The 23697-nt window shown below is 41.3% G+C and overlaps 1 protein-coding gene and 1 long non-coding RNA gene across 2 annotated transcripts in view; one reads left to right on the top strand and one right to left on the bottom strand.

Moving 5' to 3' along the window:
• wnt5b (wingless-type MMTV integration site family, member 5b) overlaps positions 1-20372 on the bottom strand; it is a 75350-nt gene extending 54978 nt beyond the window's left edge. Inside the window, exon 1 of the mRNA XM_007564479.2 lies at positions 17436-20372. The gene's annotated coding sequence lies outside the window, so the exon portion shown is untranslated. The remainder of the gene's footprint in view (positions 1-17435) is intronic.
• Positions 7577-23368, top strand: LOC107837621 (uncharacterized). Its single transcript, XR_001663659.1, has 2 exons — positions 7577-7925; positions 20368-23368. It is a non-coding gene; the product is annotated as an uncharacterized LOC107837621 (long non-coding RNA).
• The last annotated feature ends 329 nt before the right edge of the window (positions 23369-23697 follow it).

The following is a 23697-nucleotide window of genomic DNA, read 5'->3' as shown; positions in this document are numbered from 1 at the left end:
TTTTGCGGCAATGCCTGCATCGGTAATGCAACAGTAGATCGGTGCATTTGGTTTGCATGTGCATCGTGTTACTGTGGTGCAGTTCCTGTCTGCACAGCATTTTTACATGGCAAGCAGTTCAGTTAATCTCCCATAAATAGGTGACACAGTTTTGTGTCATGACGGTGACACTGGAAACTCTGCACGACAGTCTTTATAATGTGTCATTTAACATGTTTTTTTTTAATAATATTTATTGTCAAATGCGCAACAATCTATTGCAAGGGAAAAACTTCTAGATTTTTCTGTCCATTTAATGTCTTAGACATTTCCTGCTAGGAGCTGTTTACTCAGATTCCGTTCTTGTTTTTGTTGAAATTTTAAGTGTTTGAAATAATAAAAAAAAAAAAAGAAAAAGAAAAAATCTGGTCAGTTTAAGGGAGAGTTAGATTTATACAACAATGGACATGCTTATTTCATCTGATGGGAAGATAGATGACCCGCTTGATGAACGTCTGGACAGACGGACTTCTGAGATGACAGATAGGTGATGGATGGATGGATGGATGGATGGAGGAGGATGAGGATTGAGAGTCTTTGATCCTCCCAGCAGAAATAATCAACAAAGCTCTGGAGCCTTAACTATGAGTGTGTGTCTGTTTGGCCTCTGTGTGTGTGTGTGTGTGTGTGTGTGTGTGCATGTGTGTGTGTGTGTTTGTGTGAGAGCTGTGGGGTTTTCTGGCTGGATGCCAAAACCAGCTCCCACCAACAGATAGATCAAAGCCTGCGCTCTCTTTCTCCATCTACCTCTGCTGCTCAGGTTTCTCAGCCTCTCCTTCCTCCTCCCTGCTCTGTGTCCTCAACACATTGTTAGTCCGTATTATTTCTTCCAAACCGTCTTATTTTTTTGGACAAGAAAGTAAAAGGAGAAATTTTCTGCTCAAATTATGAAAGAACGGGACAATTTTACAGCAGTAAAGTGAGGATAATAGTCGAAAAGTGAAATTAGCAGTAATTATGTTTGCCGTTTGTGCTGCTTGTTACCCCGATGTGTGAAACTTTCATAAGATTTGACTGCATATGGAGCATCTCTCAATCAAATTGTCTATTTTGGATTTTAAATTAGGCCCATACTGGCCTGGACGTCCTGGTGAGGAAGGTAAACATTTTGTTTTCTACAGCTAATATTAAGATACTGTGGTGGATACCAGTGCTTGCATTTCTTCAAACAAGTTTTTTTTTTAATTTATATTATTTGCAGAGCAGAATCAATCACAATTTAACTTTTATTTCTTTATCATTTAATGTCACAAAATTGCTGACTGCCGGTTATGGTACAGCTCTAACAGCAGGAAGCTTGTCATTTCAAAGTTGCAAACATCAGCTAATCTTTAATTTCTCTTGCGCTTTTAAAAAATATTTTTAATGCATATAGTTTTTATATCTGGGATATCTAGCCAAGTAACTTGGTGCTCCTATTCCAATCACAGTAAGCCCTTTCTGACCCCTTTCCTTCTCCTTTCCAATCATCCTCTCCCCCATCAATCCTCTCCACTTCTCCTCCATGCTCAGCTCATCTCTCTCCTCCTTGCATCCCCCTTTTCCTCTCGCCATCTCCATCTCTCCTCTTTCTGAGTGTGATCCCTCCTTCCCATCCTGCCATTTCTTCTTCTCTCTCTGCCGTGTTTTCCTCTCACACGCATGCACATATGCAACACACACTCTGTAGCAGTAGTCATTCTACTTATAGCCTTGCCATAAATCAAGCTGTCATCCTCCGTCATGCTCGCTGGATCTCGCTTGGGTTCAGGGTACACACATACACACTCGAGAATACACAAGTTTAAAACAGATTGCCCAAGCCCAGATGTAGAAAGCACACAAATGCACAAGTACAAGTGCTTAGGCCCTGCTGAAAAATTCCAAAATGACACATACATAAACACAAAAAGAAACATAATTTTCTTTATCTCGTAGTCGTGCTTTTGTTGGTGGGAAAATTAATGAAATTGTTATAGAAGGAGGATGACTCATGAAGTGAATCAGTAGCCAGTTTTATGCAACTACCTTCGAATTCACTTCTGATCCCGTCGGTGACGGGAATCGTAACAATCCTCCGCTGCAACACGAGCTGGGAAAAATGTTTTTAACCCTCATGTCAGTGGGAAAAGTGGGAAATGTTGTCTCACGGATACAAACAAGGAGGCGCAGACAGAGTTGGGAAAGATGTTCGTTAATGCAGTGAACTAAAAGTTGTTAAAGGAGATCCATTATGCTTCCTTGAACAGGTTCAGACAAATCTATGGGCAAAACAAAACATGCTCATCACATATTGTGCACCAAGTCAAGTTAGATAATGATATTTCAGTCTGGTCAGTTCTTCTTATTTTGAGCTCCTGTTTTAGGGTCTCCTGTCACTTTAAATCCAAATAAGCCGCTGCAGGCCACGCCCCCCCCAGCTCAAAGCTTACCTCTCACTTTATCCAGATGAAAACAGCAGACATGTGCAACAACACAACCGTATTTTAGACCTCAAATCAGACCCAGAAGCAGAAGAAGTGAAGCCTTCATGACACCTGACTGAACTTTTTAGAAACATTTTTCACAGAATGAACAATAAGATTCAAAAATATGATGTTTAGAATACAATTAGCTCGTGCTGGTAATATAAATGAAATGGAAAACCATTCAGAGCTACACTAAGAGGCAGCTGTTTGCACCGTTACCATGGAGAAAGGAGGTCCTCGGTTTGAATCCAGGCTGGAGCCTCTCTGTGTAAAGTTCTCCTGGGGGGTATTTGGGTTTTCTCAGGGTACTCTGACTTCTTAATCTTATGGAAGCATTATTTATGTAGATTTGCCTCTTTCTGGTATTACAATCCTATTAGGAAGTGTAAACTGCCCTGTTTTATTTTTGCATAGATAAGCTTGTTTATCTTCGGCTACAGACACAGTCAGTGTGAAACTAACCCAGAACATATAGCATAAAAACATTAATATGACCCGCATGTGCTATTTTTAGAAACTTTTAATGACTGCATATTTCTGTCTGAGCTTCTCTGAAATGCTTTTGCCTGAACAAATGTGGCCTCAGTTCGCTCCTGATGTGAGCTCAGATAGTCAGGAATTTAAATGAGATGCATATATCATTAACTTTAGTGTTTGATTCACTGTGGGCTTTTTTCCTCAATTTATTTTACCCTCTATTTTTTTTTTTTCTGAACATCATCCATCGTCTCCTCCCTCTTCATTTCTCCAAACCCTCCATGACCAATTCAGGGGCCTTGAAGAGACCCCCAGGATTTCATGGAGCTTTGTGTTTGATTGCAAGTGTGTGAGAGAGAATTACAGCACATGTGGCATGCAAGGTCATGTAATGCTGTGGCCTCCAGATAGTGTTCATTGACCTGCTATATCCTTGGTTTATGATAATGAGAGTAAACTATGTACTTGCACACATGTCACACGCCAACAGTTTGTGACACATTTAAAAACAAGCCCTCGACTACGTTACCTTGTGTTGGCCCAACACACACAATATTAATAAAACACATAGTTTTATAGTTGCAAGGGGACAAATGCAAAGATTCAGAGGGTATGAAAACTTTTGGCCACTTATGTCTGTAAATACTTAGACCAGGGATGTCAAACTCAATTTCATTTTGGGCCAAATCAAGATCATGAATGCTTTTTAAGGGCTGGTCGTGCCAGTATCTATTGCCAAAATCCATGAAAATATAAATAAATTCTTAAACTTAAATAATATTGAACATCTTTTCAGTCCCTCCAGGATTTTGTGATTGTTTTTGGGATTTTTTTGCAATAAAAACCAGTGTTTGTGGTACTAATTTAGAAATATCTGCATTTATATATAATGGGAAATGAAACTTTTTAATCACTCGCTGTTATGATAACATGCAGGAAAGTGGAGGGACTGGTTGAAGTAATTTGGCAGTAAACAGATAGAAACTGCTTTGATTTGACTGATAGAATAATATTTAAGCAAACTGTTATCTTGACGCTTCTGTCTATGTGTCCCTTTACAGTCCAGACTCTAGAGGGCCAGATAAAAAGCTATGGTGGGCCATATTTGGCCCCCTGGCCTCGAGTTTGACACATGTGGCTTAAACCAAACTTGAAAACCTAAAAGAGACAGCAGATTGCACACGTGAACAGATTGTAAAACACTTACAGCACTGAATAACAGGATGAGATTTTCACTTGGTTTTCATAGGTTGTTGGGTAAAATAAATAAATAACATGGACTAAATAAGCCTCAGCCTTCAAATGTGTTGTCTTTAAACACAGATCTATGCAGCATATAAGCAGTTTTTATCATTTAAGGTCTCTTTTCAGACTATTTCTTATACAAATCTTGCACCGTTCCTTTCTGCGCTCCACTGCTCTCCTCTGAGCTCGGCTCTCCTTCCCTCTGCTGCCACCGTCTTTCACACAAACCACACTCACAACAAACAGTGTGTGCGCGCGCGCACACACACGCACGCACACACGCTCTCCAGAGACGTGTCCGCTGCTCTGACCTCTCTCTCGGGGGAAAGCTGGCTGTCTGCCCAGCTCTCCCTTTCCCCCCCCCTCCTCTCTGCTTCACACATTTTCCTTTTTCTCTGTATCTTTCTTCCTCTGATTCTATCTGTATCTCTCCATCTATTGATCTATCTATTTTTCTAATCTCCTTTTGTCTCCTCTCCTCTGCTGCATGTCTCTCCTACTCTTGCCTCCTCTTATCTCTTCATCCTCCTTTAATGCTGATCTCCACTCCTCCACCGTCTTTTTACCCTTTCACTTTCTGCCCCCCTTCTCGTTTCATTTTCTGCCTTTTCTCCTCTCTTCCCTTAGAGCTTGTTTTCAGGGTGCTGGTGTTGCTGTGGGGCTCTGCCTGGGGCTCCTTGCCTGGCTCATGTTGCCTCTCTCTGGGCACAGCGCCCGGAGAGGGATGGGCAGGGCTAAAGATGAGCCGGAGGGGCATTTGAGGGTGTTTGTCTGTATCCAGTGATGAGGAAGGGGACGAGGGGGGCGGAGGGCGCCGAAAGTGTCGAAGGAGGGGAAGGGACTGAAAGAAAGAGGGGGAGGAGAGTTGCTGACAGAGAAACAAAAAGCCAAAGATGGAGAAAGAAGTGCAGACTTTTGATGAGTCACAGTTTGCTGGTTGGACTGTTACTGTGGCTACAGCAGAACATTTTCTTTTACATGTTTGAAGCAAAAATTATTATTTTTTTTTAAAACATTTAATGCAATCACTGATTAACTCTGATTTTGGGTAAAGTTTTGGCCTGAAAAATGAGTAGAATAATAATAATTTTAATAAAAAAAATGAAGCAATATAATTAAAATATGCAGTCTAGTTATTTTAGTCTTGGGAATTTAGATCACATCTTCAAATAATATCAATGTTGGTGGCATTGTCTTAGAAAATAATTAGCTTTCTGCATTTGCTCAACTCCAGAAAGGAGAAATACAATTGATTTATGCACTGAGCTGTATTTTAAGAATCTTTTTATTAAAACAAGATTATAAAGCAGATAAAATCTCCTTTTCACTGTAGATGTCTTTATTGACCTCTTAACAACTTGCTTAACAAGTGCCAAGCCCAAGCTGCACTTCTACAGTCTTGAAATTATTCAAATTTAGAAAACCTAACAAATGGAGCACCACAAGTGTGTGTACTAAGTCCTTTTCTGCACAAATGTAAACCAATGAATACATCAGTCATTTAATTACTTCAGTTCCAAAATACTTTGAGGACAGTCATCATTGCACAATAACGGCCATTCACAACGTTATGTAAAGGAAACCAAGTCCACTTTAACAGCAGGACATCAAACATAAATACAGTGAACTCACAGCTCTACAGTTGTACTTGCTCCTGCAATATTTTCTCCGTTTCACAGTGGTCCAAACTCATCATTATCTATAAAGTCTTGAGGATCATAACACAGCCCAGCTCTAATGTATCTGAACTAAAGTGCAGGGTCACAACATGCAGCTCTACCACAACCATCCAGGACGTCTCAGATTCACTCAGCTATTGCAACTATTGTGACAATGTCTGAGATAAATAACCATTCAGTGGTAACTTAAGAGCAGTTTAATGGTTCATAAAATAGCATCACGTTAAATCTCCATGTCGTTTTAGGGACTGAAGTTGTTTTAAAGATGTCAGTGACTATTTGTCCCCATCTGTTTTTGAGTTTGTTTAAATCAGAGCATGATGCGTTTCTGTTTGAGCTCTTTAAGCCCACATCATAATGTCACATCTTTGGCCTCGATGTGGCCAGAATGTGATTAGTAATAGAAAATGTATGATTGCTTCAACTGCTTCACATAGCCTGAATAAATTCAAAGTGCAGTTTTCAAATTTTTTTTGTTATCGCCATGAATTTTTCCTCTACATTTTGTTTGATGATATGAAGCATTTATGCACAAGCATTTACTCCCTCTTTTGTTTTCCACAAGAGGGAGTGGGAAACACTTTTCCAGTTCCAGCATGGTCATGTGATCATCCTGAAACTGAAGCTGCCTGCAGGTGCACACCTTGATAATCAGCTCACCTGTCCCCAGCCCCATGCTGGGAGCTGCACTGCCCCTGCTGGTCAGTGATGGTAGTGCCCTGCTGGAGAGGGAGCCAATGGCCTGGATCCAACCATGAGACGTGATGGGGGAGGGAGAGTTGTTAGGGAGAGAAAGAAACAGAGGCTCTGTGTTGTTTGGCTGATGAGTTGAAATAATAAAGATGTTACATTTATTTAAATTGTCCCCACTCCAGTCGTTGTTTAGTTTTTCTCCTGTCCCCTTACATCCTTCCTTCCCACTTCTGTCTTTCCTTATGTAGTTCTCTCTTTTCAAATGTCCACTCCAGCAATAAAGAGCTTCAGTGATGTAGCGCCCTCTGTCTGCATTCACTGTTACTACAAGTTGTCATCTTGAAACTGTGACCTCATTGACCCTCGAGGAAGTGAAGTTAACTTCCACTTGGGGAGAAAAAGAAACAGAAGTAAAAAATAAAAAACCCATCTTACTTTGGCACACATTTTATTCATTAATTAGAATATAAAATACTGCTTTTAAACAGCTGAAGCCCTGATAGCTGAATAAAAAGATGTTTTTCCAAATTACAGTCTTTTTTTAAAGGCCATCGCCGTGTGTTTTAATACCGACAGCACGTCACTGCATGATGGCCAGCAAGAAAGACGGACCGTTCGCCCAAATGACAGATTTACTCAGGGGGGTTGCAGGAATGACCTCATTGGGACATAATGATGGAACATATAAGCTGCATATGTTAAAATACGTAGGTGAAAGTTCAGTAATACAGAAACGTGATCGTAGTCGGGGTGAATCAACTGGATGAAGTTATTTGCAGGAATGGTAATGTTTTCACACAAACTGAAACCACGTCACATTTTAAGCCAGCAGTGCAATTTGGAGATGTTTACCTCATTTTAGGATTGCACACTTAACATTAGTGCACCATCTCCTTAATTACCTGCAGCCCACTCAACGGTTACTACAGCATGGAGTCATAAAGCCACGAGGAAACTGAGTGAACCGGGGTAGAGCAGTATTCTTGTTATCTAAAAAGCTAATCTGGCAAAGAGTCTGTTTTCTCCCTCTTAAGCGAATGCAGAGCCCTGCTCCTCTCCGTCCGCCCTGCAGACACCCCCAGCCATGCTTCCTAATAAATCAATTCAGCCAATCACTGATGGATGTGTTCTGCAGGAGAAAATATGTGCACGTGTGAGCCTGTTTGCGTGTAAATCAATGTTGTCTGCTGGTTCTGACTTCTATTATTTTTTTCTTTCTGCCAGATGACTGACTAATGTTGCGTTGTTCCTTCGTCTGAGCTCAAAAAGCAGCCAGGAGCGTGGGACTCATAGGCAGACTGGGGAGGAAATAAAAAGAAGGAAGGATTGCCGAGGAAATAAAAAGGTGAGCGCGAGCAGGACGGAGAGCAGCATGACGGATTGAAAATTCAAAGGATGAGAGCCAGGGAGGGGCTCAGAAACAAGATAGAGGGAATAAATTTTAATTTGATCCTCTCTCTCCCCCTTCCCACTCAGCACAGCAAGTGTGTTGACAGATTGGGTATTGCTTTGGTTCCAAGACTGGCTACAGAAAAAAAAAACAAAAAAAAAAACACTCAGTAATTATCTAGAAAGAGCACCTGGGTGCTGAGAATCTCATTATATTAAAACTACTCCAACATACAAACACACAGCAAAGGGAGAGATGTTATAGACCAACACAAAATAGAGCATGATTACCAAATGGAAGGAAAAAGATATATGGTTTTAAAATCTTAAAAGTGTGGCATGCATTTAAGCACCTTTTACTGTTATGCTCCTCAGTAAAACCAACAGTTTTGGTTCCAGGATACAGAAAACACAGAAGAAGGTGCTCTGCTCAGATGAAATCAATCTGAGCTGCATGCAAAGCTTTGAGTGTATGTTAACCTAAAACCAGCTCTTAAACAAGGTAGTGGCAGCATCATGCTGTGGGGATGTTTTGTTTTTAAGCAGAGATGGAAATGGAGAAGATAAATAGAGTAATACTGCAGAAGAAGCTTTAGGGTGAAAGTATTTTGATGTTTTAACGCCGATAAATAATCCTTGAAAAGATAAGTTCACACATCTCTCCAACCGATTTAAGATAAAGCCATCTAGCAAAAGACTTGAAATCCTCTTATAGTTCTTCCACCTCACAAGTTTATGCTACTTTTTATGTTCTATCAAATAAATTGTTCTATCAAAATTGAAGTTTAAGGGTGTAATACGCAAATAAATGTGGAAAGTTCAGAGTATCTTTTCAAAGCAAGAAGAAAAAGGGACAAATGTGTGAAGCGCATCTCCCTGCAGATAAGCTTGCTTGAAAGTCGCCACTTTTCCGCTTTTTGTATCTTCTACAGAAACAATACTATGCAGTAATATTAATAAAAACGCCACCTTAGAGATAGTGAGCAAATAAACACATTTTCTAGCATTCGCTTTTTGTTCCATGACAGTAAAGATCACAAAACACAGCAGAAAGTGGAACTTTGTGCTCCTTTGATCTGTTGTAGTAGCAAGAAGCGACCAGTAAGAGGCAGCGTTTCCTCTCGTCTGACTGACCACCAGGTCTGTCTTCACCCAAACTCCTACACGTCTCGTCTCTCCGTTTCTTTTTGCCCAGAAAACACAGAAACTTACACAGACTGAACAGATCCATCAGCAGTTGCACTTCAGTTTCCTTCTAGTGGTTAAATTAGTCTGTAACCAAGCCAGACTAAAAGCTGGGAACGAGTCTTAGTGCTGGCAGGAAAACAGGGTCATCGATGGCTTATCCTGATCAACAAATGTACCGGCATGACAATTATATGTAATGCTGCGTCTTTAAAGCCAACTAGGTTTATGTCATCTGAAAAGCGAGCAGCCAAACCACAATCCACAGGCCATACACTTCTTTATGATTGAATGTTCAAACCCAAAAGTAAGAAAAGAACATGGTCAGTAGCTAAATGCGTCTAAAATGAGTAATTTTATGCGTGTTATGGGTACCTACTTGGAAAACGAAGTACTTGAAAAGAACTTTGTAAGTTATTGCCTGAAAACATGTTCAGCCAGAAATAATCAGTTATTTTATTAAAGCTTCCAAATAACATTTTTCCCCCAATTTTTCAAGGTTTTGTTATTTTATCCCTGGACCAGCAGAAAAATACTCCCATTTCCGTTGTTTTTGAAGATTATGGCTTATAGCAAGTTAAAGTCAAAACTCAGTTTCTCAGAAAGCTGCTTGTTGCATCCAAGCACCGTATTGGAAAGTTGAGTGGAAGGAAAAAATAAGGAAGTGGCTAAAAAACAGGGATATTGAAAGCATTGAGTTTCTAGTTGGTGATAATTTGGGGAGCCATTTCATCTGCTATTGGTCCAGCGAGTCAAAAGTCAACACAGCCAGCTAGCAGGATGTTTTAGAGCGCTTCATGCTTCTCCCTGCTCACAAAATTTACAGAGATGCTGATTTTATTTTCCAAGAGGACTTGGCACCTGTCAGCACTGCCACAGGCACCAATATATGCTTTAACTGACCGGGGTAACATTAGACTAGCACATTTTCCTGACTTTAATCCAATAGAGGCTCTATGGAGCATTGCTTTGCAAAGTTTGAGGTACGTCTCCCTTAGGGGGCGCCAGAGCCCTTACTGGATGGGCACAACATGGGGAAAAAAATAAACCGGGAAAAGTAACTGTAATGATGTAGCCAACTTCACCAAGTCTATGTCAGAAGCTACGGCCAGAAAGGAGACTATAGGCCAAGCAAAATAAGAAGAAGGAAGTAAGATGATTTAAAGTTGGGAAATTAATGGGCTGGGTCTGAACATGATGCACTGCCACAGAGTCGTCTACTAAGCCCTGAGACTTTGTGTACAGGAGGCTAAATGAACTGCGGTCACAGCAGAAAGTGGCTCAAATCAGAGCAGATCAACTCCACCAGCATGAACAGCAACAAGCAAGTATAGCAACAGCAACAAGTTTGGAGTAATAATATAGTTGGACAGGTCAGAGGTCAAAGCTGTCTATTTGCTCTCCTACACGTTGAAAACACCTGACAAGGAGCGTTTAGGTTAGGAAAACTAGAGCCAAATGGCCTCTACAAAAGTAACCTAGACTTCTTCATGTTATGCTGCATTAATCCAGTAATCCATGACAAAGTATTGATCATAATTGCAGTGCACAGCAAGACGACTTTGCAGTAGGATTTAAAATCCTTCCTTAAGTTAAGCTTGAAAAAGCTCAGCATATTTGTTTTAAGTTTCAAACTGTTAAACCTGTGAAGAAGAATTTGAATCCATCCATCCATCCATCCATCCATCCATCCATCCATCCATTTTCTTCCGCTTCATCCGGGGTCGGGTCGCGGGGGCAGCAGCTTCAGAAGGGAGGCCCAGACTTCCCTCTCCCCAGCCACTTCTTCCAGCTCCTCCGGGGGAACTCCAAGGCGTTCCCAGGCCAGCCGAGAGCCATAGTCCCTCCAGCGTGTCCTGGGTCTTCCTCGGGGCCTCCTCCCGGTGGGACGTGCCCGGAACACCTCACCAGGGAGGCGTCCAGGAGGCATCCTTGCCAGATGCCCAAGCCACCTCAACTGGCTCCTCTCGACGTGGAGGAGCAGCGGCTCTACTCTGAGTCCCTCCCGGATGACCGAGTTTCTCACCCTATCTCTAAGGAAGAGCCCTAAGGCCACCAAAACGGATCCCCTCAACACCTCGGCTGCGCCTAGAAATTCTGTCCATTAAAGTAATGAACAGAATCGGTGACAAAGGGCAGCCTTTTGGGCACATTTGCCTAAATGTGCCCAAAAGAAATATTTAGAGAATGCAGATATTAACAGCGCACAGCTTAAAGTTTCTTTTTGTAATAACTGATAGAGCTGTACTCTTAATGAGTCATGCAAATAAATCAACTGAAAGAAAAAGAAGAGGTTATAACAGCAAATAAAGTCTCGACATTTAAAAGTCAGTAGTGAAAGTAGTGAGCCTGCTCTAAAAATCATTATATTTCTGTTTAAGTTAACAGTCCGTACCGTCCTCGCAGATGACATTTCACCCCGCCGCAGGTGTGCTGTTGATAGTTTTATCAGCTCTGGATCAGGGGAGCAGACAGGAAAATGAGCGAAAGTAAAGAGGCTGCAGCAGCAGAGAAAGGCTTTCTGTGTTATGAGATGTTTAGACGATAGATTTACTGTAACTGGCCCAGTTTGTGCTGCCTGTCACACTGTTTAAATTCCAAAAAGTTCCCCGGCCATGAAGATGCAATTCTGTAAAAACATCGGCGCTGAGAAGAAGCATTTTTCTCCCCCTTGGAGTCAGGGATGCAGTAGTTTTCATACTGACCTGCCTTGTGGCTCGCCGGACTGCGACTGCCCCCCCCCCCTCACCAGCCACCGGATTTATAAAACGGTTTCAGGGGCTATAAAGTGTCCAATAAACCGCTTTTACTATTAGCCCAGGAAGCTGGTAGGATATAGCTGCTAACCGCTGCCGCCACCCCTCCAACACACACACACACGCTGACAAACACATGCTTGGTGGTCAAGCAGTCAGAATCTGAGCATGCAGATACATGCAGAAATACACTGAGTTTGACCATAATGATGACCACATGACCACAGTGTACTGTCAGCACACACAGAGACTCGCAGCAGACTGATGCTTCCGAGTTCAGGCATCAGCTTATTTTATATTGCAACAGAGCGCAGCAGAGATATTTTAATGATTCTAAGAAGGAGGAAAGGACAAACAATTACCATCTGCGAAACACCCAATGTTTATGGAAATGACACAGCTGTATGTTTGTGCTGCAAGTTAAATTGTAGCCAGAGTTCCTCTTCGAATGGAAAATATGCTGATACCGAAAACTCGCTACTTTTTATTTATTCAGAGTTGGGCCATTAACGGTCATACGAAGCTGCTGTTGTAGTTTAACTCTCATCTTTAAGTTGGTTTTTTAGAGGAAAAGCAATCTGAATAATCTGAAAGTTTTCAGTAACAAGAAGCACGAGACGTTTTATCCCGAGGTTTTAGCTTCTCGCGTTCATTTTGCTGAAACGATTATTCTGGCTCAAGAAGCTGGACTGCGCGTTTCATTGTTTCAAACCTGACAAAAATATGTGAAACACAGCAGCCGACCTTGCTAGAGTGCACTTGTCGACACTCGCCAACTCGCATTTTGCTACATTAAAACCAAAAGCTTTAAATCTAGGTCAAGACGATCCTGTCTAGTTTGCTGATTTTCCCAAATATCTTTGCTTGTCCACGGAAACTACGTTAGTTTGAATTTTAACTCTGATTTAGTAGGGACGGTGCGGTCAGGGTTATAAGCAAGGTCAGGTTTCCTCTACATTTGAGTAAATCAGACGAGAGCATCTTCTTCCACTTGTTTTTTCTGTGTCTTCTCAATAGCTTAAAGCAAACTGGAAACAAATCTTGTTATGGCTTTCTCTCAGCAATTACTTAATGACACTCTGCCATGAAAACTAAATGTGTGGAGTGTATGACTAATAGCTGTCCTTTTCACCGAACGGAGCTGCGTCTCTGTAGATCCTTCAGAGTTACCATCAACCTCTGTTTTCTCTGATAAATGGCAGATTTTGAGAATATTAGTAGATACTTTTTTCAGCTTTATATTTTTAGTCGTTTTGTGAAATCATGCATTCTTATTCTTCAGTGCCACATAAATCATAATGTAATGTGACAAAGTATAAAAAAAAGTTTGATTGCTTTTTACAAGGCCCTGTGCAATAAAGTAATTTTTACAACCTCAGATTTTTTTTAATGGAGACATTTTTGGGGGGGGGTTTTCAGAAAGGAAAATGGATCAATAAATCTAAAAATCAGATACAAAATCTATTAAATCTAGTAATGGGGAAAAATCAGCTTCAAGGACAAATGAGAAGCAGAAAGACAGACGTGAAGAAGAACAGCTGAAGATTCGGGGTTGCTGCAGGAGAAGCATGTGGGTTGGATGTTCCTGTTTTATTATGGTTTCACCAAGGATTTATGGACTATACCTGCATCTATCATTATGCAGCAGTTCTGATTATTTCTAAAGGCATTTACCTCATCTGCGCTGTATTTTCCACCAGTCTTCACCTTGTCATCAATACCACGTCTGATGAATTATACATAAATAAAAAAGATAATGAAATTATAGCATTGCAATCATCCTAAAGTGCGCAAGATCTCTTTCTCTGCCAAGTCATCATTATCCACAGTGGATAAGCACTCACCAGGCTGCACTGGGAGCAGTTTCCAGGATGCAGCCAGCCAATCAGATTAAAGCGTTTTAAATGCCTACTCTTCATCTGAAGAGACCATCCTCTTCACACAGACCACCATCTGGGAGTCCAACCTGGTCATTAAAGCTCAGAGGAGCGACCAGACACACACATGCCTGACACATCCCCTGTTTCCTGAGGGGTTTTTATGTAAAAAAAAAAAAACATAAAAATGCCAACACAAACGCACCACAGCGTAACCTTAAGAAAGGCCATCTTCTCAAATGTCCGGGCAGGAGACAAACGGACAAGCTGGCATTCCCTAATTATGGCGTCCTGCGGGGACGAGACGCTCAGGTAGGCTTCACTTGAGGAAAAGACGTAAAGGTTGAGAGTCAGAGCGAGGGGCCGGTTTTTTACGGCCTCCTGCTGAACGGGCCAGGAGCCCTACGCATTTATCTTGAACTATGTAGAAGAAATCCCAAACAGCATAAATAAAAATGCACCATGAAAAGAAGGGAGGAGGAGCAGACGCTGGCCGGGACGTGGACTGAGGAGAGATTATCTCTCTCTAATGGCTAACTTGTTGACAGCAACACTTTTCGCCACCCCTATCTACACATCTAACGTTACAGCGGGCCCCAGCGCTCAACACGCCCACAGACGTGTACTTCCTCTCCTCTTTGCAGGGTTTATCAGCCCTGTTGTCAGCGGGCTTCAGGGATTTATGAAGATATCAGACTCTGAAACCCTGAAATCCACGAGGCCGGCCGGAGACGTCACCGCCGGAGACGACCCCGACTTCCTCTCGGGTCCTTTTTGCAGCCGATGCATGCGGTTTTACAAGCTTCGGGCTTTTTCTGCTGCGTTTCGCACGAATCCGTCTCAGTGATTCACAACATATAAAACAAGATTGTTGAACGAATTCCGTCCAATAAAATGTATCCACTGCTCATCTGTATACTCACACAGAGCAATTTCACCGTTTAAAATAAACTACTTGTTGACAGAATGAGCAGAATGTTTGACAGAGAAGCTTTAATCCCTCAGACATTCGATTATCTTCTTTTACAACCGGCTTCTTGCGTTTAGATGGTTCATAAACACTTTGAGTGAGAAGGATTTGGGGCAAAACTGAGTATAAAATCCAAGAAAGAAGACGAAGAGTTCATGAGAATGTCAAGAGAGTAGAAATAACTGAAATACAAAATGGCAATTCATGTCCACAAATAGAAAATGTGATTAAGGCTCAACAGACACGACAGTGACGTTTCTTATTTTTGGCCACTAAGATCAATTCTACGTATGTAATTATGAATTTGTTCAATTCTAATTTTGTACAAGAGTTTCTTCACAGTTTTCAACCTTCTGAATACAGTAATATACATTTTTGCTCACTCTGTACCTTCATTTGATGCTTCATGCTTTTTCGCTACATTTAGTAAAAACTTTGGCCGTTTTTGTCTCCCTTCATTCCACAATTTTTGGTCTCCGTTGTGATTATTGGATATGTCTTCATATATGAAAATTGTGATTAAATCTTGATTATTTTTGAAGAAAAGAGAAAAAAAAATCATAATGTTTGCCATATTACCAACCTCTTGGTTTGATAATTTAGATAAATCTTTAGGGATCGTTTTAGATAAAAAAATTAAAAAAAAATCTTAGAAAATATCGATGCTTCACTCTATAGCTCCCAGCCATGTTCAGCGTCTCTTCCTCGTCTACAGCTGCAAAAGTACTATACATATTTATATATCACAAATGCATACGCGCAGCAGTGAATCAACGAGTTATACCATTTGTTATATGAAAGCTTTTCACACAAAGTGAGTCACTGCAGACACTTGTGTGTTTTATGATAGCTGTCAGAATGGTGAACTCGGTCCAGAGTTCCCTCAGAGCTGCAGTTAGTCAGACTTGGATTTCAAACAAGTCCCTGCATGGCCCAGATGAAGGCAGAGCAATTTCTCTATACTGAGAGAAACATTTGTGCAAGATTTCGACCAAAATAGTCCTGGTCTGCACCGCAGAGCGGGAGAGCTGCCTTCATTTAGGTCGATGGGGTTGGCAGACACACACACACACACACACACACACGCAGATAGGCTGCCTTTCACCACTGTCAAGGGTAGCCAAAGTCATATGGAATGAGACCGTGACAATGAAAACATTAGGCTTGGACATGAATTTCTATAAATTCAGATAGAATAAAGTCGGAACCCTTTTTCACCTTGACTGCGAGTTGAATAACTCACGCAGTCGGCGCTCAAGTTCAAACCCATCATTTACATCGAAAAACTCCTACAGAGTTTAACTTGTTGAACTCTGAGGCGGTGGTGCCACCGACCGGGGCCCCCAGTGGGGCGGCAGGCGTTCTCACATACGTCTGTGGATTTAAGAAAAGGAAGACAACTTTGACCCTGAATTATTTCGCGTGCTTAACCAGCTCGATAAAGATTTCTTCTCCAAGTGCCATCATCTTTAGCCACCAAGTTTTGTTTTGTTTTTTCAAAAGGTTTCTCCACGTTGACAAGGTAAGTCCACTAATTAATAATGCTGTAAAAACTCTCTACTCGTGCATCTTTTGCTACATTAAACTCATTTTTTCTCCTGTGTTTTATGAAAACGATCACAAGCATCCTCCTCATTTGCCTTGAATCACAGCACCACTACCTCATGTACATCTCCTAATTTGACAAACAATTAGGAACAAAACTTCAACCTTATAGTATCAGGGCACCAACTACAACAATCTGCAAAAAAAATATATTTCTTGGGTTACTGAGAGCTACATTTTAATAAAAAAATACATTTGTAACTACAGAGTGTCCACGAACAGCACAAAACCAGGACAGAAAGGACAAAAGAAACTAAACAATTTGAAGGGTCATGCTCTACACAAAAGTAGCAGATTAAAATGAGTTCAGGGTTAATCTTTATTCAGCGTTTCAGATAAATTCTGCTGGTGTGTTGCTGTCAATACATGAGAGATTATTTTGTCAACTCAAACCACAAAAAAAAAAAGTATATATATATATATATATATTAAAGACAAGCAACAAATGGCCACATAGTGTCAGCAATTATTAGTCAAAATTTTAGACTTTGTTTTCTGGAAAAAGACCTTTACCCGTTTCAGAAATTCACATCTGGAAAGAACAGAGGATAACTAAATGGATGTAAATAAAGTGGCAGGTTGCAAACACTGCATCCCAACATAGTCCGTATGCTAACTGGTGAATGACATAATCACCTACATTTATGTTTTTAAACTTTATTTCAGGTAAAAATGTAATAAACTGAAGAAAAGTAGTTCCAATTGGAGGCGAGAGCTTATTTCAAAACATCAGGGTGATGAACCCGGTGCTTGTACCGCCCCCTAAAACGATAATGCCCTGGGTGGTGGGTAACTATAAAATGCACCAAATGAATGTTGGAATCCCTGAAACAAAAGTTGTTGTTTTTTTGGCATTCAGAAAACCCATCAGTGCCCACCCGGCCCCCCCAACACTGACACTTGGCCACCCGTTTGAAAGTTTTCTAGACTCGGCCCTGGTCTCAGGACAATCAACTTTAAAAGAAACATCAGGAAAAGTTGGGAACGTGTGAAGCCAGATAGAAATGAGCCAAAGTTCTAAATGCGTTTCCTCAAACATTATTAATAAAATAAGACAAAACCACAGTTCCTACCTTCTCTTCTTCTTCTTCTTCTTGTTCTTCTTCTTCTCTGGAGTAGAAATGCTGCTCAGCTCTGCTGGGGAAAAAAAAGAAGAAAAATCTCCTTCCACCATCCGAGGTGTTGAAGTCTGTCTGTCCGGTTGGAAACTTCACACGCAGCGCTGTTTTTCAGGCTGCTTTTTTTTTTTTTTTACGAGACGCGCACAGATTCCTTCAAGTGTCACTTTCTGGACCCCTTCCTCCCTTCTTTTCTTTCCTTTCACTCCTCGATGTCTAAAGTCCTCCTCTTGGTCACAAAAGCGGCCGTTTTTATGAGGCGGTGCAGGGAGGCGGTGGCGGTGTGCAGGCGGCAGCTGCTGCTGCTGGAGGAGCGCCCACCGTGGACCCTGGTCCGGGTCAGTCCCCAAGTCGTCCCGCCGGGATAAGAGTCCTGTTCTCTGCTCCGTCCGCTTCAGCAACAGGTGGGAGAAGTAAAGTGAAACTTCTTCGCAAGTTTTCAAAGCACTTCCCAGAGAATTACGCACGGAGGGGAAGGAGGAGACCGCGGCTCGCCAAAGTTTTTACGCGCACGAAAACGAGAGCGAGAAGTTGGAGCTGCAGACACAGAAGAGGGAGTGGAGAGAAACGACAGAGCTCCGGAGTGGGCTTTTCCTCCGCAGCTGTCCTCCGCTCTCAAGTCTGTCCGCCGCTACAGAGAGACACGAGGGAAAGTGGTAAATATGGATGAAGAGGAGGAGGAGGAGGAGACCAGAACTTTTTTTTTTTAAGTTATCAAATTTCTCCTAATCAAGAAACGATGCTAAGAAGATATCCTACAGTTAGCTGCTGGCTAGCCGCTTAATGAGACTCACCTGTGCGCAGCTGCAGTAGGGTTACAGTTAATCAAGTCTTACTGTATAGACCGGAAGTGTACAGCAACGAAATACGTTTACTTATTTTTGGGAGGGAGAGACGGGGGAACGACTCCGGAGAGCGGCTTTACTGTACAAAATGCTCTTTTGCCGATACTTCAGTAATATCTGGAGGCTGCTGCTACAGTTTCTCTCTTTGAGTTTTGTAAACACGGAACTTATTTTGTCAAATTTTTTGACTGTCGCTTTAAAAGTATCAACATTTTCCCGTTACTCCACCTTTAGAGTTGGAAAAAAAAAAAAAAAACACTTTACGGTTACGTAAGTAATGAAACGTCAATCATTACTTGACATTTTTGTTACAGGTGATGTGGCTCTCCACCCAGGGCGGCAGTGGTCCGAGGGGCGCCACAAACAACTTCCAGAGTTTTACTATGGGCCACCATAAAAGGAGGCAAACATAAAAGAGCAAACTAACTAATTGTAATAAATCACACAAGTAGCACCAAACAGATAAATGCATTTTTAGCTCATGGTGTATTTGAACTTTTTTTTTTAATGTGTCATAATCCTTGGAATAAAAATTGTAAATCATCAGATCAGACGTCAAAGAAAGCTTAATCAGCGCATCTCTTGATATTGGCTTTACAGTTTATTAAACTTTATTATTGATCTCAGAAGGAATTTGTCTGCCTGACTGGTTAATTATAGCTTTAAATTTCCTTCAAATATAAGCATCTAAAATCAGAATAAGTGAAAATCTGAACTATTAGGTCAGACCTTGAATTTAAAAAAAAAATCATGATCTGTGCATCTGCAGTTGCTTCTGAATCTAAACTCAGTCCAGCTCTTTCTCCCCATCCCCATCAATTTTTCCAAAACAAACCTCTAACCCGGTTCTCCAGAACTGACCAGAACCCGATATCCACCAAGATGATATGTTTTCTGTAACTCCTACCTCGCTGACAGAAGAAAAGGCAACATTTCTTCTTTATTTGACACATGCAGTTGTCATATTGTCACATTGTTTTACCTCTACAAGATGTGGCTCACATATTTTACAGGTAGGTCCATTTTCTTTTTCAGCGTTTATTGACATCACACAAGTGAGCTGCAAAGGAAAGAGTGAAGAGGTCAAAGGGCACCCTGAGTCTGACAGCCGAGAAATATAATTTATATCCCAGAAAGAGACAAAATGTACAGGAATAACGGTGAGACAAAATCAAATAGACGATTTATAGCAAAGATTAAAGATGCTAAAGACAAAAGATACACAAGTGTAAACATGAGGCTGAGACTGAGCTAGCAGACAGCAGACATGATATGTGGAAACACTGTTAAGTACGGTGGATGACCAGTGATGCTGTGGGCCTGTTTCCCCTCCAAAGAGCCCCGGGAACCTCTAGAAATACCACGAGATCTGAAATCTGAATCTGTTCTCCCACCAAGCTGAAAATGAGGCACATTATTCGGTCTTTGAGCCAGAAAACATCTTCCACGGTCGCATCAGTCCTGAGGGTGACGTGAGCAGAAAAACACAAGACTCCGAAGGATTTAGAGAAACGCTGTGATGATCTCACTTTTTGTTTGCACCGAGCTCCTGAAATGTTAAGGAAGATTAAGTGCTGCACTCTAATTACACACAGTGGATTATTCTAAATTTATCAGTTGGAAGTTATTCTACTCCAGTAAAGTAGGAATCTATTTTAAAGCTTTTTAACTCATCTTTTCCAGGGACACAGAGAGAGAGAGAGAAAAAAAAAAGGTTTGGCACTCTAGATGCAAAATGACTTGTACGCAAAGTTCCTTGGTGAAACACATAATATAAGAAAAAGACATGAAGTAATAAATAAAATTCAGATTACATCCTAAGGAAACCTTTTTTCCCCCCTCAAAATGCTACATAAATTTGATTCAAATGAGCAGAAATATATCAATTCAAAGCAAAAGAAAAAAACAAAAAACACACATTAAGGAACATTTCAGTGAAAAAAAAAAAAATTACAAACTATTCCTGGCGTGGTTTTTACTGTTTGTGTTTCTGTTGGACTTTTCACGAAGCCGGTTGCTTCCTAATCCGTCCCTGTCTGCAGAAGGTAGAAACCTGCCAGACGAAGCCGGATTCGCAGTCGATCTAAATTCCCGATAGCTTGGACTGAAAACCTGCCAGCAGAAGGTTTAAAGGTGAGTTTCTCTGCCCACATCAGTGAGCCTGGATCCGTCTGGCCTCCGTCGCCTGGTGGCTCGAAAACGCAAAAGTGACAGAACTGGAACGACCGAAAAGGAAAATGTCATCAGTGTCGGAGGATGTTTGGTCTGTCGGCGGCTAACAGCTTATTTTAGCAGCCCGACTCCGTTGATGTTGTTTTTGTTTCCCCTTAAAGAGCTTCCTCCTTCCCGCTCCCCTCGGCTCACTCATCCAAGACTGCAGCGATTGATTTACTTTAGAAAACGATGATTAACAAACCAAACCACGGCCGTAACAATCAATCATCATTTTAGCATAAAAACCAATCAATCCAGCCTGGACTGTATGTTGAATGTGAGCTGTAAGTTGTTTGTTTTGCTTTCCATCCATCACCTTCATCCTCTTTTTCTTTTCTTTTCTTTTTTTTTCTCTTTTCAGTCCATGTTTGATGTGATGATTGAAACCACATCGCCTCAAAACCAGCGAACGATTCTCCGCTGGATACGAGAAGGCAAGTTCGAAACGACGACACGCCAAGCGCCTCTGTAACGTGCCAAACAAATATCTGTTGTAATCTCGACTCTGTAAAGAAAGGTATGAGTTTTTGTGTGTCTAAATAAATAAAACAAATAGGATTCTTACAGTTCCCCCCGCCCATCTCTCTTTTTAACTGGATCTGGATAATTAAAAGCCAAGTTTCAGCTACTGCAAAGTTTCCAACGTGCAATAACTCAGAGCAGCGGGAAGCTCCTCCCATATGGTGCTCCCAGCAGGATCAAGCAAACACAACTTCTGTTTGGCAGCAATTCTGTGCATCACATCCCACACGCTGTACAGCAGCTTCCGTCTGAGTTCAATGCAAAATACAGCAGGAGCAGGCAAAAACCTCCCCTCTAAAGAGATGGATTTCGACTGGGTTAATCCTGCGGAGTATCGGCAGAAAACATTCTCCTGAGCAGCAATGCTGAAAGACACCTCAAGGCGTTCTTCCTTACTTTTCTCAAAATGAATGGTCTGTAGAATAATTTTAATGCTAGGGCAAAAAAAAAAAAAACAAAAACAAAAACTAAAAAAATGTATCCTTTAAATCAGAGATGATGTCGTTCTTCAGTGCGTTTAAGGTGTTGCATTTGATAAAATTCATAGTTTTAAAGTCATGCAGGACAAAAATGTAGCAAACGTTTGCTGCAAAAACTTAATATAAATGTTTAGCACAAGTTTGAAGCCACTGCCGTCAAAAACAAACAGCATCGCACTAGTTTTCCCATGATCCTCTCTGACTGATAATCATCTTGTCAAACACTGAAAAATCGGATTATTTTCTTATTCGTCTCTTCGGCATTTAAGCGGAAAAAGTGTAATTTTGTTTGGAGTATAAAGTTATGCTCCATGTTTGTTATTTTTTCATAATTCCTAGAAGGCAAATCTAAATCAGCAAGTCAAGCTACATGTAAATAAACCCAGAAATTGGTATCAATTGGTATGAGAGGAGAGGATGCTAAATATTTAGCTTGGTGAAGTTTGCACAGAGAACATCTTAATAAAGTCGTATCCATTTTATTATTAAAATAAACTAGGTTTAAATTTACGAATCCGTAGGAAATCTATTTGTTCTAACATTTTTTTTAATCACTCCTCTGCATCGCGTGGTTGAAATGAGTTCAATAAACCTGATTATTTCATCTCAGCTCTCAAATTCTTGTTTTAACATTAAAAGATTCACACTTCACAACAATAAAACAAACAAACAAACAAAAAAAACAGTCCTTTGGTTAAAAATGAATGCAGACACGCGTTAAAACGTGGGACCAAATGGGAAAGAAAAGTCATTTTCAAAAGCTTCAGGGATAAAAGTCAGAACATTTTTCATGTAGGTAAATATTTATCTTCAGATGTTTGTTTTTTTGTTTTGTTTTTGCAGACTAACACAAAGTTAAATTCAGCGGGATGTGAGTTTCAGCAGCGATGATAAAAGGATGTTTGCTGCTCAGTGTGGTGTGTCTCCACTTTTCTACCCATTTCTCTCCATCACATAAATCAGCGACTCATGCAGCCGTATCTCTTCCTCCTCCTCCTCCTCCCGGTCGCTCTGTTCATCCCCTCCGCCTCACTCCGCTGGCTTTTATTAGGACTGTAGATGGAGAAAGCAGAAGTCTCTGCAGAAAAAGCATGCACACAGACGGGGTAAGGGGTGCGTTGCCATGTGTGAGGGCAAAACGCGTGTTACGTTTACAGACTGTCGGGAACTCGCGCTCTGAGAGCAGAAAGAAGCACATTCACCTGAAACTCGGAGCCGGGAGGTCAAAGCGCCAGGTGAGGGTCAAAGTCAGGTCTGTTGCACCGCATTTTCCGGTTCGGCGAGCGTCCACCAAACACCCATTACGAACGTGTGTGTGTGTGTGTGTGTGTGTGTTTGTGGAGGCCGTCTCTGTGTCATTAATCTGTTTGCGCGCCTAGGAATCGGACAGCGGCACGGTTAAAACCCAAACAGTCAGACGGCTTCCTGCGCAGCGGGAGTCGGTGTGTGTCTTGTGTGCTGAAGAGCTGGTGTGAGGCGAAGCCTTGCTGAAGGACACAGGTTCAGATAAAAAAAGAAAAAAGAAAAAAAGAGGAGGCCTCCGGTATGCAATCGCGTCCCTGAAGTAGGCAGAGAGGAAAATAAACCACTTGCACAAGATAACAGGCACCGTTTAGTCTGCATGTGGAAGAAGATAGAGAGCGAATGGAGGAGGAGGCGAGTGGAAACCAGAGGAGAGGATACGATAATATGCAGAGGTACATATGGCGCTGGTGTTCATAAAAGTTTTAATAGAGCTGAGGTCGCGGTCATTCCAGAAGCTTGATGTTTTAGCCATACCAAAACCAGTTCCGATGTGCGTTTTGGATGAGTTTTCTGTAAAAAAAAATAAAATAAAATAAAAAGACACAAACTGAGTTCAGGTTTTGAAAATCTAGCTGTTGATTTGATGTGAAATAAAAAGGAATTGGGAGGGTAATCCTTCTTCTTTATTATCCCATCTTCATTTACACAAGTGGACAAGCTGGATGTCTGACCAACGCAGAGCTCAAAATCCAACATGTCTGCCTTACAAAAAAAAAAAACTTAGTGATTGCTAACCCCCCCCCCACCCCAATAATTATTTCCACTTTGGTGATCTGCAAATTAAACATTTCACTCATTTTTTGTGGCTTTACCCCCAAGAGTGGAAGTAAGAAACACTGTATTAATGCACGT

Source organism: Poecilia formosa, unplaced genomic scaffold, assembly GCF_000485575.1.
Source record: "Poecilia formosa unplaced genomic scaffold, Poecilia_formosa-5.1.2 Scaffold159, whole genome shotgun sequence".
Taxonomy (NCBI): domain Eukaryota; kingdom Metazoa; phylum Chordata; class Actinopteri; order Cyprinodontiformes; family Poeciliidae; genus Poecilia; species Poecilia formosa.
Note: the sequence above shows the minus strand (reverse complement) of the source record. Positions and strands in the feature narration are given on the sequence as shown.